This window comes from Octopus sinensis, linkage group LG6 (genome assembly GCF_006345805.1).
Source record: "Octopus sinensis linkage group LG6, ASM634580v1, whole genome shotgun sequence".
Classification (NCBI taxonomy): domain Eukaryota; kingdom Metazoa; phylum Mollusca; class Cephalopoda; order Octopoda; family Octopodidae; genus Octopus; species Octopus sinensis.
In genome coordinates this window covers 9,306,315-9,315,764 of record NC_043002.1, presented here as the reverse complement: position 1 = coordinate 9,315,764, position 9,450 = coordinate 9,306,315, and the positions used below count along the sequence as shown (strand labels likewise).

Here is a 9,450-nt window from a genome sequence, read left to right as displayed (position 1 = left end):
CTTAATCCCTTTGTCTACCTTGTTTGTCCCCTCTATGTTTAGCTCCTTGTGGGTAGTAAAGAAATATATATAAATAACTCTTGGCGATAAGACAATTGCTCAAACAAATACTCTCACATTAATTGGAAACTACGACAATTACATTTAAATTAAACTGTCATAAAATTATTAAAATTTAAATTTTATTATGGTAACCTCTCCCACGCATACACACGAAGGCCTTCCTCATAAAATCTTAGGCCGTGTACTTTATGGGAAAATACCAATTATAAGGGAGCTATCCATCACATTTAGACCACAAACTCAAGATAAAATTAAAAAATAATAAAATAGATACGAACACAAATCAAAATTTCTAAAGAAATTAATAGTAAAACTTCAAATATATTTATGTTTTTAAGTATAAAACGTAATTTTATAAATATATATCTAACAAAGATAGTTGTTGAACCAAATATAAATCCACAAGACTCGTTTGTTGCTATATATATATATCTGAAGTATTTATTGTTTGCTTTAGAAAATTTAATGACATCCATGTTCATAATATTATATATATATAATATATATATATATATAGATATATATATATATATTATATATATATATATATATAATATATATATATATATATATATTACGGTTGTAATATGAAGGATCGTCAATAAAGTGTCGTCGAACAAGTACTGTAGCGCTGGTAATTTGGTTTACGTGTCGATAGAAGCCAATTTATGTAATTTATGCTACTGGTGCTCGAATGAAATATACATAGACGTTCCTTCATCCCGCTGTTCATCTATAAATACTTCGATTCTCAACAGCAACAAGGTTGCATCATACACTTTTGACTCTTTTGAGTTCAGACAAAATAAATCAGTGCACATTATTTATTCACCAGTGTCATCAGTTTACGATTGCTCTGTCAGAGTAATGAATTCATTCCACTTATTTATACGAGAGCAACGGACATGTAAAACCAAATACTATGAAGTGGTTTAGACTTGTTTCTTAGCAGTTATAGACTAATCACAAAATCCTGTACTATTTACAACATCGACAACCCGACACCTCCCCCAACGAACTGTCACGTAATACTTTTAACCTTATAAGAAGCTTCGCCTTTCCTCAAATTTTTCAGGCCTTGCTTCAAGGAAAAAAACAAACAAACAAACCACTAGATGGTCGGTACCACTTGAGAACAGTGGTCCCGGTGCGCGCACTCGCGCATCCGCACTAGCTAGTCGATCCTTACTTTGTGTTTTTGTGTGTTATTTACTTTGTTTAAAAAAAAAAATTTTTTTGTGTTTTATTTACTTTACTAGGTAGTCGTTGTAGGATCGACTAGTCACGACTAGCTAGCGCGGATGCGCGACTACGCGAGTGCGCGCACCGGGACCGCTGTTCTCAAGTAGTAAGTACCTAGATGGTAGGTCTCCAGTGCTATGAATAGAGTTTATGTTAAAAAGAAACTGCCGAGAACATTAACTAAATCAGTGGTAAGCTAAGAAGAGTAGAGAGAGTGGTAAAAACAAACCCAGCAGTAGCAGTCAAATGATTTTATAATTGCGACAGTGCGTGTTAATTATATAGCCCCCCCCTCCATCCCAAGCAACATTCCAGCCGTGACAATCTCGTGCTTTTTCCAGGCATAGTCTGGCGATTCGGCCACAATTCAATAGAATAATCACGAAAGACGTTCCCACGTCTTTTTACATTTCTCGTCTTTTACATTTCCAACGTCTTTTTACAATTTCTCGTTCTAAAAAGCAGTGATTCGGGCGAAATGGCTTTTTGTGTGTGTGTGTGATGATGCTGTTGGGTTCGAATTTTGGCAAAATGCCAGCGATTTTCAACTGCTACTTATTTTATCGACACCAAAATACTATTTCACCCAGCATGCTAACGATTCCACCAGCTCGCCGCCTTAACGTGTGTGATATTAGTGCTCAGTTCTGACTGTATTCATGATAATGAAAGATCTTGTTTATCGACCCAAATGATAAAGTTGTCTCTGGAATGATTTGAACTTGGAACATGGAGGAGCATTCGAACCAATAAAATAATCACTAACGTAATTGCTCGAGCTTTGAGTATGATCCTGGATTAACAGCACCTTGGAAAAAGACGAAAAAGTCATGATTAGAACCTCCGTTATGCCAACCAAATACCGACATGTAACGATAAATTGCAAAACTTCAACATGATCGTCCAGTACTTTATATATCTTATCAGTTCTGCATTATATCAATAACTCACTGCACTACATGCGCATAGTTACATATTGTCCTAGGCCAGGGTTGCCAGATTAGAAAATTAGATATACAAAAGAAATTTCGCATACGGGACACTCTTAAAATCTCTGTATATATATAAATTTGGCATAGTTTCGACATGCGAAACTTCGCCATAACTACACACCTAGAACAATATATTATATAAAAGTAGACATAAGTTACAAACATAAAGCACTTATTTTAATGGGTTGTGAGAAAAACAAAAGTAAAATCATTTCAAAATTATTGAATGCAAGCTAAAAAAAAATAATAAAATCATTAACCAGATTCTGTTCAAGTGAAATAATTTGAAAAAATTTCTTTAATACAGACAACAGCAAAATAAGCAAAAAAAATCTGTTGGATCGAAATCATTGTAATTTTTTTTATTTAATGACAAATAGAGACAATATAGAAAAAATATTTTAGTGTGAAAGCATTTATTTGGCAATCTTACGGTTCTAGTATAGGCAATCTTTCATGCAGGCATGGTGTGGATTCGATCCTCGATTGCCAAATTTCACAATCGTTTTTCTGTGAGTGGCAGCAGTTACATTTACCAGACACCTTCGCTAAGCAGAATTATGCCTTTGCCACTGACCCTTCTAATCTCTTCTATTTCACCAAAAGCTAGAATATAGATAACAGACCCCCATCGAAATCTATTGTTTTCAACAATTATGCCTATCCTTCTAGCTGGTTTTGGATCGTCCCTGTCCGGAAAAATATTATCATATAATTTTTAATTGATTTCGATTTCATTGTACTGTGTAAATTCATTCGATTTTCATTAAATCCGATTTTTATGCGAATTAACTAATGTATAACCCCAGTCCATAAATGTTTTCGTTTTGTCCTTGTGCTGTCTCCTCTTTGTGAGCCATGTATTGGTAATAAAGGAATTAGTGAGAGCAACAGTTAGTGAACAGAGACCAACTGGTCACGGACACAAGCAGGCAACCACTAAAGCCAAACGGTCAGAAGGAAGACAGGTTACAATCAGCCAACGATGACACACAACGTCCATCGACTCTTATAACTTTCACAAGCTCAATTTCTTTTCTCTTACAACATCATTCTATCACTATGGTTTACTACTACGGGAACCTGTACACACACATATCGGCCGAAATTAACTCATTAGCTCGCATGCTTTTCCATTTACTAAAACGTACCAACCCATCGTGGTTTTGGATATATACAAAGTAACGGTAAATAAATATTTCTTTACAACTTCGATCACTGTTTTTCTTTCATCTTCCAAATGGCAAACAACGAATGCCATTGTGGGGCAGGGGTAAAGGACATCGACCGCACCCCCTTTCGGTTATTTTTTTGGGTGGGGTTTTCCCTTCAGAAACCCATCTTTTTGACTGCGGAGATTCCGAATCTGCAAAAAAAAAAAAAAAAAAAAAAAACCTCGGCATTTTAAAATTTCGATTTTTCAAAAGAAAAAATAAACATCCCTCTCCTCCAACTAAAATAGCAAACGTAAAAAGTATCTAAACAGAAAACTCGATATGCTAGAAACAGCAGCTAAACGACGAATCACGTTTTCAAAATTATACAACAGCAAAATCGAAGATCCACTCTCTAAATACTGATTACCGCAAAAGAAAAAATTTCTAAACAAAAAGTGAAAAAGTGGGGTGAATTCAAATTTTGAAATGCCGATTTAAATTTTTTTTTGCAGATTCGGAATCTCCGCAGTCGAAAAGGTGGGTTTCAGTTTAAAAAATACAAAAAAAAAAAGAATAATCGACAAGGGGTGCGGCCCATGGGATCTTTTCGGTTTGAACGGCAGTTTTTAACATAATTGTTAGGTAACTAAAAAATTTAAACTTCGTATACTGGTAGAACATCTTTTTCTTTTGGCTTTATTGAGAAAATTCTATAGTTTGTAAGATATTTGTTGTTTTTTTTCTTCAATTTCTGCTATTTCAACCAATCACTGACGTCTATTGAGGTAAAAACGCATGAATATGTCCCTCGTTTAAGAAACACATTGGGTTTATTTACATTTGTGAAGAAAAAAAGATACCCTTCCCCCCACCCCTACCCCTAAAAGAGATTGAAATGCAATAGATCGATACTAGGGTCATAATTATGGGTGACAATTTCATATGACACCACTAGAAAAAACTGCCGTTCAAACCGAAAAGATCCGGCCCATGTCCTTTACCTTCGCCCCATTGTCGTTACAAGACAATAAAAAAATGCAAAGGAAATAATTTAGAAAATTACTATTTAATGCAAGCAGTACATAAAATAGATGAACAAGTTGTTTCATATGGAGAACTTGAAAAGAAACTGAACTAATAAACTTGTATGCAGAATTTTTTTTAACAGACCACAAGAGAATTAAACTCGAACCATTACCTTTAATTATATTTCACTAATGATATAGCTTTTGTTAACAGGTCCTTGTTTGCTAACACATGCCTATAAAATTCTTTACATTAACAGTTAAGGTTCCATGTGCATTGTAAGAAAGCTTCTACAGTAGCTACGTCCAATTCATTTCCTTCCTCGGTCCACTGAACATTCATCATTGAGAATGATATGCTAGAAACAGCAGCTAAACGACGAATCACATTTTCAAAATATTACAACAGCCAAACTGAAGATCAGCTCTCTAAATACGGATTACCACAAAAGAAAAAATTTCTAAAAAAAAGTGAAAAAGCTGGTATGCTAAATAGAAATTGGCTCAAAATTAACAACTCTGAGTATTGTTCTTGAAATTCAATCTCCTGAAAGATAGAAAACCATCTTCCATGGCACAGTTTGGGCTTCCATTCATCGGGTTTGATCTGCATCTCTTTAGCAAGGAATTTTTTTAATGTTGACCACTGACAGAAAATAATGTTGTCAATTTTTATATCTTTGTTTTTTTATCACTGGACAAGATGATTCTACATGTTCCCATGTTAGAACTGTGTCTAATGACATCCATGTAAAGTTATCAAAATTTTCAACACATCAAAATTGAACCTAGGCTTGCAAAGACCTGTCGGGGCAAGTGAAAATCAGAATCAAAATTGAACCAATCCTATGACTGGCACCCGGCAGTTGCCAGTGCCGCTGGACTGACTCCTGTGCAGGTGGCAAGTAAAGAAACCCCGTTTCGACCCTGTGCTTGAGGAGACCTATTGAGTCAAGTACATCAACATCAAAAATCAATGGAAATTGTAGTTGTGATCCCTGTGCCGGTGGCATGTAAAAAGCACCAACCGATCGTGGCTGTTGCCAGCTTCGCCTGGCACCTGTGACAGTGACATGTAAAAAGCACCCACTATACTCACAGAGTGGTTGGCATTAGGAAGGGCATCCAGCTGTAGAAACACTATCTGGTGGTCAATCTGGAAGCTAGGGATAGACAAGTGTTTGGTGAGAGCTGTACAAGCCTTGTACAGGGACACTACCAGTAAGGTGAGGGTGGGAAATGAGTACAGCGGAGAGTTTAGGGTACAAGTAGGGATTCACCAAGGATTGGTTTTCATCATAGTCCTCCAGGCCATAACAGAGGAATTTAAGACAGGCTGCCCCTGGGAGCTCCTCTAAGCTGATAACCTTATTCATATAGCTGAATCACTACCAGAACTAGAGAAAAAGTTCCAGGTATGGAATCAAGGTCTAGAATCAAAGAGCCTTAGAGTTAACCTAGCAAAAACCAAAGTCATATTAAGTAAGAAGGCAGACAAATCAGAAATCTCCTCAGGTAGAAACTCCATAAGATGCACTCAGAGAAAGCTTTGGATGCACAAAAGGTGCAGCAACATCAAAGGAAGGTTAGCAGAGAAACTAACTTTTGTATGTGGAAGGTGCACAGGCATCATAAATGCTGAACATGTACAGAAAATAGACTCCATCAACAGCCAGTAGGGTAAACTAGAGGTAGTGGATAGCTTCCGGTATCTAGGTGACCAGGTTAGTAGTGGAGATGGATGCTCCAAGAGCGTAGCTGTGAGAATAAGATTAGGCTGGGAAAAGTTCAGGGAGCTCCTACCCCTGCTGGCAACAAAGGGCCACTCTCTCAGAGTGAAAGGCAGATTGTTTGATGCTATGCTGCATAGCAGTGAAACATGGGTTATAACAGCCCATGTGTAGGCTAGAGAGAAAAGAAGCCAGTATGTTTCGTTGGATGTGCAATGCCAGTGTGCATGTTTGACAGAGTCTAAGCATCTTGAGAGAAAAGTTAGGCACAGGAGGAATCAAAGATGGTGTGCAAGAGAGACAACTGTGCTGGTATGGTCATGTGAAGCATATAGAGGAGGGTGGCTGTGTAAAGAAGTGCCGATCTCTAACTGTGGAGGGAACCTGCGGTAGAGGTAGACCCAGGAAGACATGGGAGATGGTGGTGAAACATGATCTTCAAACTTTGAGCCTCATGAAGGCAATGACTAGTAACTGAGACCGATGGTGATGTGCTCTACTTAAGGGGACACGTGCTGGAGGCATTAAAAAAAAATCAACCTTTGAGCATTGGGCCTCATGGAAGCAAAGTGGCTGAGTTCCTTTTGAGTGTTGGGCCTCACCTTTGGCATTATGTCATGCTTGAGAAGACCCATCAAGCTGAGCAAAATTGCAGTTGTGGCAGATACCAGTGTCATGCAAATGACACCTGTACTGGTGGCACATAAAAGCACCCATTACACTCTTGGAAGGGTTGGCATTAGGAAGGGCATCAAGCTGTAGAAAACCATTCCAAATCAGACTGGAGCCTGGCACAGCCTTCCAGCATGCCAGCCCAGTAAAACTGTCCAACCCATGCCAGCATGGACAATGGACATTAAATGATGATGATGATGATGTCTCATATATAAGGAGCATCAAGCAACCATATCCTAGGCAAACTTTTGGAACAGATATTACGAATAAAATGGAATTTCTTTTTTTTTTTCACCATTTTATAATTAATACTTTATATTCGATGGGCAATTAATGACAAGCACTAAAATATTCTATTATCTTCAAAGTGTGACTAATTGAATGTCGGCCATCTCACTTTGAAGATATGTATGTATGGAAGGCAATTATTAAATTATGATGATGATGATGATATGAATATAAACCTGCTCTTTTTTTAGAAAAGTTTGAATGACTCTACACAAGTAGGGAGAAGAAACAGCTGAAAATGATGGAACTTTACCCACTGGATTTTTCTCAGAAAAATATACCTATCCCTACACAAAAACAATATCTCAAAAGTCTTATAGAGAAAACGGAAGAGTTTGTTCGAAGATTGAGATGGAAAGCCTTCTTCTTTGATACTAAACAGAAAACCAATGGAAGCAAATACGGACTTAAATCTTCCACCACCTATTGCGGAATTAGAAGCCTTCGAGAAAGACCTTTTCAAACTTATTAGAAAAATTAAATTCCATAAATATAGCAACCAATTACAGAGAAATATGAAAGAAAAATATTAAGGAAATTAACAACTGGAATAAGATCTTCGTTAAGTCTGATAAGACAAGAAACTTATATGCACTTGATAAGGACGTTTGCAAGCGTCTAATTTCGAATAGCGTCACAGATACATACAAAAAAGATAACACAAATATATACAAAGAGGTGAATTTGGAAGCAAGAAGAATAGCTAACAATTTTAAGAATAGTGATAGGATAGAATATCTTTCCCCTGCGACCCGCTATTATTACCCTAAAAGACCATAAAGCCAATTTTAATAGAAACCCCAAATGTAGATTGATCAATCCGGCTAAAACTGAAATATATTTTGGACTATATTTTAACTAAGTTAGATAGTGAATTAGACTTGAGAATTTGGAAGAATAATAAGTCAGTTATAGAGTGGTTCAAAGGGATTAACTATAAGCGTAACTGCAATTTTATGCAGTTTGATTTTATTGACTTTTACCCATCAATATCTAGGACTTTACTCCTAAGTGCATTAGACTTCGCCAAGCAGTATCTCAACATCGATAACTCGGAAATTGATATCATACATGCAAGGAAATCACTTCTTTTTTTCGAGGATTCTCTTTTCGATGTACCGACGGGGCTGAGTTATGTATGCTCATAGGAGCCTATATTCTACATAATCTAAAAATAGAATTCTCATTTATAGATGCAGGTTTATATAGGGATGATGGCCTTATAGTCACCCATAATTTAAACAGCCATGAATCAGATAAACTTAGGAAGGACCTTATTGCTTTCTTCCAAAGGATGGGATTATGGGTTACGATAGATGCTAACCTGAAAAGTGTAGATATTTTAGATGTAAATTTGGATTTAAGGTCGGATAAATTTAAACCTTACCATAAGCCTAATGATAAGCTATCTTATATTAGCAAAGAATCAAATCATCTGCCAGTTATTCTTAGGAACTTAGTCAGTAATGTAGGTAGACGAATATCGTCAATTTCTTCAGATGAAGCAGCATTCCAAAATGCCACACCTTATTACTATAGTGCATTAAGGAATAGTGGATTCTCTGAGAAGATCCAGTATAACCAACTTAATGCTAGTAGTAATGCTACGCGTAGAACTAGGACCAGGAAAGTTTTGTGGTTCAACCCAGCTTTCAATTTGGCTGTAAAAACAAATATAGGTAGAGAATTCTTGAAATTAGTCTCTAGGCATTTTCAACCGGATCATAAATTTTATAGAATATTTAATAGAAGAACGCTTAAGATCAGCTATTCTTGCTGCAGAAACTTTACCTCTTTCGTTAACCAACAGAACAGTAGGATAATTGCTAATAAGCATAGTGCCGATCCTCTTAAAAAATGTAATTGCAAAGATGGATCCTCCTGTCCGTTGGAAGGAAAATGTCTGGAGAAAGGAATCATATATAGAGCCAAGGTGCAGATAAAAGGCTCATGCGAATATAGGACTTATACAGGGGCTTCTGAAAATTCTTTTAAAACCCGATTTTATTCGCATAAAAATTCCTTTAGATACCCCAAAAATAGCACGAAGACCAGCCTGGTGAAATATGTCTGGGAGTTAAAAGAAAAAGAAACCCGACCTTTCAACGTGTCATGGAGTACTTTGGATAGAGCGGCACCTCCTGAACCTCATCAACACTTTGTACATGGAGCAAATAGTACTCCAACCAACCAGGGCAGGTAACATGCCGGATCTCTGCTTCACAAATAATATGGATCTCATCCATAATGTGAAAGTGACACCAACGCTACTCTCGGA

At 36.7% G+C, this 9,450-nt stretch overlaps 1 long non-coding RNA gene across 1 annotated transcript; it reads right to left on the bottom strand.

The window, feature by feature from the left end:
• Window positions 1-3,121: 3,121 nt before the first annotated feature.
• LOC118763815 lies at window positions 3,122-4,838 on the bottom strand. Its single transcript, XR_004999564.1, has 2 exons — window positions 4,653-4,838; window positions 3,122-3,663 (listed from the first exon to the last, which is right to left on the bottom strand). It is a non-coding gene; the product is annotated as an uncharacterized LOC118763815 (long non-coding RNA).
• Between the last annotated feature and the right edge of the window lie 4,612 nt (window positions 4,839-9,450).